Genomic DNA, 9,967 nt, shown 5'->3' with positions numbered 1-9,967 from the left:
GGCTTTATTCAAGCTCAAACTTGGACCGTCCACATGTCCAATGTGTTGGCATGATTGGAGAGTTTCTAGATCAATTTCAGTTTTTATCATAGCAGAGGTTGGGGTGAGGGAATTTCTAAGGTTCAGGATCCCTAATTGGCTGGCATTTGTCTAGGGGTATCTTGGTGAAAGGGGATGGGTGTGTTCTGGGTTGAGGATGATCCTATCTACAACGGTTGGAATGTTAGGTATTTCCTCCTTGGATGCAGATTGGTCCATTCCTAGGTGATGTGTGGTGATCCACTATTTTATGATTTATTAAAGTTTGCCTGAGGATCCAGAAAGGAAAGTCAGCCACAAGCTATGGAGATCAGGCGTTGGTGTACACACCTTTAATCCCAGCACTTGGGAGGCAGAGGTAGACAGATCTCAGTTCAAGGCCACACTGATCCAGTCCTAAAGAGAAACAGCTCACATAAAGATGATCACATGCCTTTAATCCCAGCCCCAGAGAGGTATATGAAAGACAAGGAACCCAGTGTCTCAGGCTGCATTCTGAGATAGTCTCTGGAATCTCTCCAGCCATGCCAATGAGAGGCAGCAGTCTGAGGCTCAGTGAAGAGCTCATGCCTGGATCAGCCCTTTCTGCCTGAGCTAGAGGTGAGAGCTTAGTGGCCTGCTGCTTTGCTGTTCTGAACTTCATCGTGAAGCTTGGACCCCAATATCTGTCTCTGGGTCTTTTATTTATTTGTGTAACAGTGGTGCCTGGGTGGTCCCAATTTGTGGTCTCTCCTGGAGGCCAGTGTTGCCTTAGGGTAAAACTGGAACTCAGGCCTACTCTCTGGCTGGTCTCTATCAAGCTTGTCAAGGCAGCAGTGAGGTCAAGCGGCAGGTGTGTACCAAGCTGCCCTGGGCCCCACGCCCAACACAAAGCAAGAACCCTCCCCTTCTACCCGCTCCCCCAGCTGCCCCCCCCCAATCTGGGCCATAATCACAGCTACCTCACTTTCTCTCTGCTCACGAATCGTTTGTTCCTTCTCCCTGAACACTCACTTGGCTCCGCAACAGCATTTGAAGAGACAGTCAGGATTTGACCCTGCATCCCTCTGGCTCCTCAAGTCTTTTCTCCCTTTGTGGTGAATATCAAACCCTTGGCATGGCCCATAGTTCTGCTTTAGCTCCAGCAGGCCTTAACACGGTGTCTCCGCCTTATCTCTCCATTATCTGAATACCCACCCTGAGGCCCATCTCCTGGGCTCAGGCAAGAAGTGTATGGACCGGAATCCAGGACCAGCGGCAAATCCCACCCATTTGTTTTATTTAATTTTTGCATTTGTGTGTGTGTGTGTGTGATACATGTTTGCCTGTGTATGGGCATGGATGGCAAGTGTGTGTGTATGTGTGTGTGTGAGTGTGTGTGCATGTGTGTATATGTGTGTGTTGTGCATGTTTGCCTGTGTGTGGGCATGGATAGAAAGTGTGTGTGTGTGTGTGTGTGTTGTGCATGTTTGCCTGTGTACAGGCATAGATGGCAAGTGGGTGAGTGTGTGTGTATGTGTGTGTGTGTTGTGTGTGTTGTGTGTGCTTACCCAGGAGTGCGGATGCACTAGGTTGATGTTGGGAGTTTTACTTGATTAATCTTTCATCTTATTCACTGAGGCAGGGTCTCTCAATCAAACCCAGAGCTTGCTGATGCGGCTAATCTCGCTGGTTAGCTTGCTCCGAGGATCCTCCATCCTCACCTTCCAAGGCCGGAATCACAAGTGGGACCCCACACCCACCCTGTGCTTGGGTAGGTTTTGAAGATCTGAACTCCAGTCCTCACATCTGCACTGCAAACACTTTAACCACCGGGCTGTCCTCCCTCCTCCCCCACCCACACATTGGATAGGTGAGGAGAACGGTGGAGACCGCAGGAGAAACCTGCCCCAGACAAGAGAGTTGATGGACCAGCCCAGACCCACTCTGTGGCCTGCGCTCTAGAACCTCCGCTGGAGTCCTCAGAACGCCCGCCCCGCCCGTTCACACGACCTGAGCAAGCCCTTCGAAGCAGCCATTCCAGTCAGGCTCTGCCGCAGACAGCCAAACGCCAGGATGCTCTTTGCCTGGCCACAGTGAGTGGCTGCCCTAAGGACCCCCCCCCACTGCTACCAAATGCGCATGCTCCTGCCCTGAAAGATGACTATCTACCTGTGTTCACTGGCGTGGAAAGCTGTGATAGTTAAGTGGGAAAAAAAGCAATCCACTAACCAGCATTCGTAGTACGGTTCTATTTTTGCTTCAATATATATTTAAACACACAGAGAGATACCCGCGTGTGCAAAGCTGCATAGAAATGAGCCTGGAAAAAAAATGCGGAGAAATGTTAAAAGTAGCGTCGCTGGGCAGTGAGATTCTGGATCCCTTCCACTCTCTTTCTCCTTATAATTTTCTGTTTTGTCTATTTTTTACCACGAGCATGTACTGCTTTTATATTTGGGGGCGGGTGGAAATTAAAAAAAAAAACACCAGCTATTTTCATTTTCAGAAATGTGCAATTCACTTTCTGTACTTAAGACAAACCATGGCCTTTCCAGAACCACAGGGTGCGGGCAAGACCTCCGCCATCTTTGCGGCTCTGCCTTCCTCATCACGGCAATACCCTTATTTATGCAACAAGAGTTATGGGGGAAGGGGGGAGCTGTGAGATGCTCCCCCCCCCATCTAAAGAGGCAAGAGGGTGATTGGGGGCGAGGAGTGGGCAGGGAGGGAGCAGATGGGCGGGTGGGAGGCGTAGGCCTGACTGTGGGGCCGAGAATGTGCCGAGCAAGGCCCGAGCAGGAGGCTCAGCCTGGTGGTTCCCACCCATCACAGTCTCTACAGGCCCAGGAGACCACTGTAAGACCGCTGGGGCAGGAGAGCTACCGTCTTGAGCAGTGCCTAACGGCAGCCTGTGCCTTACACTGAAGCCTTTCGCTTCAAGGACGAACACTAGAACCCAGGTATTTACACCCTGAAATAGCCCTTTGAGCCAGCAGCCGCTTGTTCTTACGGCTTTTGTGTCTGGGGACTCAGGGCCGTGTGGCCTGATGGTCCCAGCTCAGGGCTCCTTCTGGCGCTGCATCCCAGGTGGCAGGTGGACTGTAGCTGTCTGGAGACCGGCACCACGGTTCAAAGTCTCTTGAAAGACCCAAGTGACCTGTGAGTAGAATCAAAGAGTAGGTTACATAGTTCCAGGACACGATGGCAAAGGGTAAGGGTTTCCATCGCAAAAAGAGAGGAACGGGGAGACAGCAAGGGAAGTTCAGACCTAAGGAAAACAACCCAGGAGCTCATGCTCCACACCCTACGACTCCATGCCAGCATCCTGAGGACTGTAGAGGCACCATCCGGGTACCAGCGGCCTTGGTCGGTGACCCCACCCCACCTCGGCGCTATCACAGCTGTAGCACACGCTGTCTTCATCTTAGGCCACCTGTCCTCCATGCCTGTAGCTCTCCTCAGTGGACATCACTTGGTCCCGGCATCCCCAGCATCTCCTGAACTTTAGCTTCGCAGGCTCGCACCTGGGACCTCCTATCGGGATGCCAGCCATGCCACAGACGTCCTACCTGAGACACCGTCTACAACCTTGATGCGAAGTTTCAGTGACTCTCTAAGTCTGGGGTATTTTTGTGTGCCTGTGCAACCGGCACCCCGTGAAAGATGAGACGGCTTCCTGCTTGAGATGCAGGCTGGTCCCCTTGGACCACAGCTGCAAAAACTTCTGGGTGCCTTCACCACCAAACCAAAGAAAGCACTCACGCGGGGTTTGCCATTTGGGAGCAGAGAATCCCATGGTATCATTCTCATTTCAGGCTCTCTGTTTTCAAGTCAAAGAGGGCTACAAGCGGGAACCGTCTTTGGATAGTTTTGCCCCCATTACTTCTGTGCAGAGGACAAGGATTCCCCTCAATGCTATCTGGGTTTTTTTGTTTGTTTGTTTGTTTGTTTTCTAAAAACCAGTTATATCTGCTTCATCTGTACCCAGTCCGTCTGCCCTGTCAAAGACGCTCGCATCACTCCTGCTCCCTTCCTTACCAAACTGCTTGCTTTTCACGCCTCCCTACTTTGGACTGTCACTATAAGCCTCAAACACCCAGTGAGCGGCAGCTGCACCACAGTCTGAATGCGGTGTGGTCTCTAAATGTCCTCGGTCAAACAATTTCGCTCATCGCTTTTGAGCTCAGCCTCAGCCAGATTTTCAGGATGTGTGCAGAACACAATCACAGTCTCTGTCAGAACAGGAGTGAGTGGCCTTTGTCTCGGACCCCTGAGTATTTGTTCTCCTCCCAAAACTCCCAGACACTGTTATCCTTGTCTTCCAAACGCCCACCAGAGCAGTCATGAAGATCTGTTCGTATTTAATAGCTCTGGTCTAACACTCCAGACCCTTCCACGTTGCTCCTATGAGCCAGCTCCAAAGGCCTGTGAACCATCTGGTCAGGTGAGTTTTGGCAACAACCCCACTCCTGGTAGCAACTTTCCGCAGTAGTTGCTTTCCCCACCACATCGATCAGATGTCTGACAGAGACCGCTTAAGGGAAGGATTTCATTTTGGCTCAGGAGTTCAGGTGTGAAGTTCTCCACAGTGTTAAGGGCGTGGCAGAATTCACAGCATCAGGAAGGTGAAGCTGTTACCCTTATGTCTAGACAGACTGGAAAGCAGAGAGCAGGAAATGCTGGTGCTCAGCTCATTTGCCTTCAGACCAGGAACCCAGGCCACAGTACAGCGCTCTCCACATTCAGGGTGAGTCGTCCCCCCATGGGCGCAGCACCTCTGGAAGCATTGTCACAGACATCCCCAGGGCTGCGCCTCCTAGGTGACTCCAAATGCAATGGGGTTGACAGTGAAGGTCAACTGTCTCAGGGTCTAAGGAGGGCTGGGCCTCCTGAAGCCTAGCATTCCTGCAGCGACCAACAACATGACCCTGGGGCCCAGAAGTTCCTTGGCTGTAAAAACAGTAACAGAAAGAGACAGGCATGGTGTCAGCGACCTTGTTTTATCTGCACCCCAAGCCCACATTGGCATCTCAGACCCACAGTCCCAGCTCGGCCTGGAAAACTCTGTTTGGACGTCCCACAGTGTCCACTAACACCAGCCCTGCCCCCGTCTCCTCCCTCACAGGGTACTGCTGTGGTTGTGCGACCCCAGTGGAGCCCTGGCTGACCTGGAAATTTATAGAGATCTGCCTGCCTCTGGAGTGCTGGAATTGAAGGCGTGCACCACCACACCCTGCATTTTTCTGGTTCCTAACCCTTGTAGAGTTGCAAAACTAGGCCATAGGTGTGCTGAAGATGCCTATCCTGCTATTGCCCTTGGTACCAACTCCAGCCAGCAAGTGTCCAGGCACAGCCTATGGGCTTAAACCCTTGGTGCTTGTGCGGCTTGGGGTCTTGTTGAAAGGCCTTGGTACTCAGTGGTCCATCCTGCTGACTCACCCATTGGCAACAGTGTGTGGTGTCTGGCCCAGAGGCACCATGGATACCTGCACAGGCCTCTGGTGTACCGTCTGCACCCCCTTTCTCTTCTCTAAGGGAACATAACCTAACAGCGTCTATTCTGCTTAACCTTGTGGTTCAGCAAGGTCTAAGAAGCAGAAGAGCCGGGCGTTGGTGGCGCACGCCTTTAATCCCAGCACTCGGGAGGCAGAGGCAGGCGGATCTCTGTAAGTTCGAGACCAGCCTGGACTACCAAGCGAGTTCCAGGACAGCCTCCAAAACCACAGAGAAACCCTGTCTCGAAAAACCAAAAAAAAAAAAAAAAAAAAAAAGAAGCAGAAGAATGGGACCTTTGGCAATATTGCTGTGTTCTGCTAAGTAAGAAGGCATCACTTGACCCATGCCTTCTCCAGGAAGTGTCTGCTCATCTCCCAGCCTGGATGTGGTTCCCATGATGCCCTGGGAGAAGCAGAAGGGTGTATTGGCCCTCCTTCTCCTTCCCTTTCTCCTTCTGGCCTTCCTGCCTTCCGTTCTCTTCTTTCCTTCTTTCCCTGGCTCTCCTCTTCTGGGCCATATGTCTGCGAAGGATAATTGTGTCTCATTCACCCAGAGCTGGAGCTGGGGGCCTCAAGGAGGTATGTGGCTGTGGCCAGCTTCTTCCCAGAGGACAGAAGAGGCCTGGGTAGGCAATCCTCTGCTGGACGTCCTGGAGATCCAGAGTGTAGGTAATCACCCACACAAAGATGCAGACATGCTGCACTTTGACAAAGTAACCTGTACAACTGTCCGCAGGGTCCCTGGCAGGACCCACAAGACCGCATGGGTAGGGATAGCATGTGCTCAGTTCTCTAACTTCTTAGGCATCTTTACCAAGAGGTCTAGTGGTGAATTAAATATCAGACACCAAGTTAAATTTCACTTTCAAATAAGCAACAAGTGATTTATCTTTATAAGTATGTGTCATATATCACCCAGGAAATGTTTTCACTGAAAACAGTTCCTGGTTAACTGAAATTCATACCTGATTGGACATCGCGTGCTCTGATTGGCTGGCTCTGGCAGCCCTACACTGCAGAGAAGTCAGACAAATCTTCAAGTATACCCTAGTATCAGCTGTCTCCTGCTGTGCAACAAATTAGCATGAACCTTGCAGCTTATAGACCCTGATCTTATCATCTTAGAGATCCTGAAGTGAGGGGTCAAGGGTCAGGCCGATGAAGTTCGTTCTACAGCGTAGAGCAAGGTGGTGCCTGGGGCCATGGGCTTCCCTGACACTGAACTAACTGTAGGACTGGGAAGAATCAGTCTCTAGTTTCCCTGGGTTCTTGGCAAGATGCTGTCGCTGTGGCTGTTGGCTCATCCAAGGCCACCGAGGGACGGGAGATACTGGGCACGTGTGTAGCAGGATCTTACAGACATGCCGTGTAGCATTGCTCCATTCAGCTGACCCCTGAGGAGCAAGCCCCGGGTCACTTGACCACGGGAGAGGCATCTGACTGGTAGGATACAGGGCTTTGGTGTCTGTCTTCCCCAGAGCCATGTCTCACCTCTTCACCTTTGCCTGCTCAGTCAGCCAGAAGCGGCGCCTTCCGTTGCCCAAGAGCAGCCTCCCTCCCTGTTCATCTGCAGGAAGAGCGCGGCTTCTGAGATGTTCTCACTCTGACTCAGGCAGCGTCTGCTTCTGCTGCCTCTGTCCTCCTCCCTGGTGAACTAGTGTTCTACAACACTCTGCAGGTGGTACCTGGGGCATGAAGGGGGCGGGGTATTTTCAGAGTCCCTCAGCCCACAGTGACACATGCCGACCTGACCCCATGTACCCCGGGCTGTATTCCTGAGTCGGGAAGGGGTGGTTCGCACAGATGCTAGGCTGCCCTTTGTCTGTGATGAACAACTGACCTTGCCTATCATTCGTGTGCACTCTGTCTCACCACGCTCCCTGAGTTCACTTCCTGCAGCCTGAGGTCTGTCTCACCACGCTCCCTGAGTTCACTTCCTGCAGCCTGAGGTCTGTCTCACCACGCTCCCTGAGTTCACTTCCTGCAGCCTGAGGTCTGTCTCACCACGCTCCCTGAGTTCACTTCCTGCAGCCTGAGGTCTGTCTCACCACGCTCCCTATGTTATTCCTGCAGCCTGAGGTCTGTCTCACCACGCTCCCTGAGTTCACTTCCTGCAGCCCGAGGTCTGTCTCACCATGCTCCCTGTGTTATTCCTGCAGCCTGAGGTCTGTCTCACCACGCTCCATGTGTTATTCCTGCAGCCCGAGGTCTGTCTCACCATGCTCCCTGTGTTATTCCTGCAGCCTGAGGTCTGTCTCACCACGCTCCATGTGTTATTTCTGCAGCCTGAGGTCTGTCTCACCATGCTCCCTGAGTTCACTTCCTGCAGCCTGAGGGCCCCGGCTTCTCAAAGTCATGGCTTTCCTGTTCCTGTCACTCTCTGACATTTGGTGAGGTTTCAAAAGCGATGAAGCTGGACCATGATGCCAAGGGGTGGCCGCTGGGCTCCGCTCCTTCCCTGGGTCAAGTGGCCTTGGGTGACCAAGCTGATGAGGTGTTTCACATTTGGACTTAGGAGCAACACTGACACCATGTGCTGTGTGCATCCCAGGTATTAAAGCCCGGAGGGAGTGCTGCCTTGGACTGGGAGGCGGAACCTGGAAGGTGGACATAGGTGTCACAAGGCACTCGTCATGTTCATTGTATCTTTTAAATATTTGAGGTGTGTGTGTGTGTGTGTGTGTGTCTGTGTGTGTGTGTGCCCCTATGTGTGCATACCACATTTGTATGACAGTCAAGTCAAAGGATAACTTCCAGGATTCTGCTCCTCCATCATGTGGGTCCTAAGGACCTCAGGTCATCAAGCTGGCAGCAAGCTCATTTACCCGCTATACCCATCTTGCTGGTGTGTGTGTGGGTGTATGTGTGTGTGTGTGTGTACACATGGGGAGTGCATGTCCATGCATGTGCATGCAGAGGCTGAAAGAGAACACCAACTGTCCTCTTCCCCTGCTCTCTGCCTTTTCTCCTAGAAACAGGGTCTCTCATGAGATCCGGAGCTAGGCTGATGGCCAGCGAGCCACAGTGATATTGTCTCTACCTTCCATCCAGCCCTGGTGTTACAGGCTCATGTGGCTGTTCGGCTTCTGGTATGGGTGTGGGGGTCTGGTGAGGGTGTGGAGGTCTGGTGTGGGTGTGGGTGTCTGGTGTGGGTGTGGGTGTCTGGTGTGGGTGTGGGTGTCTGGTGTGGGTGTGGGGGTCTGGTGTGGGTGTGGAGGTCTGGTGTGGGTGTTCCGGCTTCTGGTATGGGTGTGGAGGTCTGGTGTGGGTGTTCTGGCTTCTGGTGTGGGTGTGGAGGTCTACACTCAGGCTCCTGTACTTGCACACAAAGCAACGTTGCCTGCTGAGCCATCTCCCCATCTCCTATGTTGTCACTTTCTCTGAGCATCACTTACCTGGGCATGCTCACTTGAAGAAAACCCACTCACCTGGCTGTGTGTGTGGGTTTCACCCTGTCCTGTATGGATGTTAGACTCAGGTAGATAATCGCACCATAAGTCAGCAGGTGGCTGCGGTGTCACCCTCACAGCAGGAGACCGCTTCGAGTCAAAGGGACAAATGCACGCACCAGCATGAACAAAACCCAAAACCGTTACAGAGAGGAGAGAAGCCAGACCCCAAGCCGTGCATACTGAGCGAGACCGCTTCGCTGAACTCTAGGGAATGAAGTCGGCTACAGTGTGACAAGAGCAGAACAGTGGTTGCTGGGAGAGCCAGGTCACAGGAGAACCCGGCCATCGAGGACACAGGAGAACCGGGCCATCAAGGACACAGCCTCGTGGAGGGAGCATCAATGCGTGGGCTCATTCTGCGATGGTGAGTTCATGGGCGTGTGCCTACATCAGAGCAGATTGGGAGCAAGGGGAAAGGAGACAGATGTCAGGAGGACCCCAGGTCTGTGGACCCAGGGACACGGGGATAGGGTTAGCCTGTGAAGAGGCACATGTCCATTGGCAACTCTTATAAAGGAAAGCATTTAATTGGGGCTGGGTTACAGTTTCAGAGATGAAGTCCATTATCATCATGACAAGAATCATGGCAGCATGCAGGCAGACACGGTGCTAGTGAGGTAGTCTATGTCCCCCATAGACTCACTGTTCGGATGCTTGACACACAGGGAGAGGCACCATTGAGAGGTGTGGTCGTGTGGGAGGAAGTGTGCCACTGTGGAGGTGAGTCTGAGGCCCCACATGCTCAAGCTACACCCCGTGTGGCACACAGTCTCTCCCTGCTGCCTGCAGATCAAGATGTGGAAATCTCAGCTCCTTCTCCAGCACCGTGGCTGCCTGCATGCCGCCATGCTTCCTGCAATGCTGATAATGAACTGAACCTCTGAAACCATAAGACAGCCCCAATTAAATGCTTTCCTTTATAAGAGTTACCGAGGTCATGTCTCTTCACAGAAATAGAAACCCTAAGACAACGTACATGCAGTAGATACATGTACACCACACATATGACACACCACACAC

General features: G+C 52.4%; 2 long non-coding RNA genes across 2 annotated transcripts; both read left to right on the top strand.

Moving 5' to 3' along the window:
* Positions 1-384: 384 nt before the first annotated feature.
* Positions 385-2,455, top strand: LOC110341708. The gene is made up of 3 exons (XR_002383691.2): positions 385-639; positions 1,643-1,771; positions 1,871-2,455. It is a non-coding gene; the product is annotated as an uncharacterized LOC110341708 (long non-coding RNA).
* A 4,537-nt stretch (positions 2,456-6,992) lies between these two features.
* Positions 6,993-9,739, top strand: LOC110341723. The gene is made up of 3 exons (XR_002383704.2): positions 6,993-8,046; positions 9,025-9,311; positions 9,613-9,739. It is a non-coding gene; the product is annotated as an uncharacterized LOC110341723 (long non-coding RNA).
* The last annotated feature ends 228 nt before the right edge of the window (positions 9,740-9,967 follow it).

The sequence above is a fragment of the Mesocricetus auratus genome, unplaced genomic scaffold (assembly GCF_017639785.1).
Source record: "Mesocricetus auratus isolate SY011 unplaced genomic scaffold, BCM_Maur_2.0 Super-Scaffold_100028, whole genome shotgun sequence".
Taxonomy (NCBI): domain Eukaryota; kingdom Metazoa; phylum Chordata; class Mammalia; order Rodentia; family Cricetidae; genus Mesocricetus; species Mesocricetus auratus.
The sequence above is the reverse complement of the archived record's forward strand: the minus strand, read 5'-3'. Positions and strand labels throughout refer to the sequence as shown.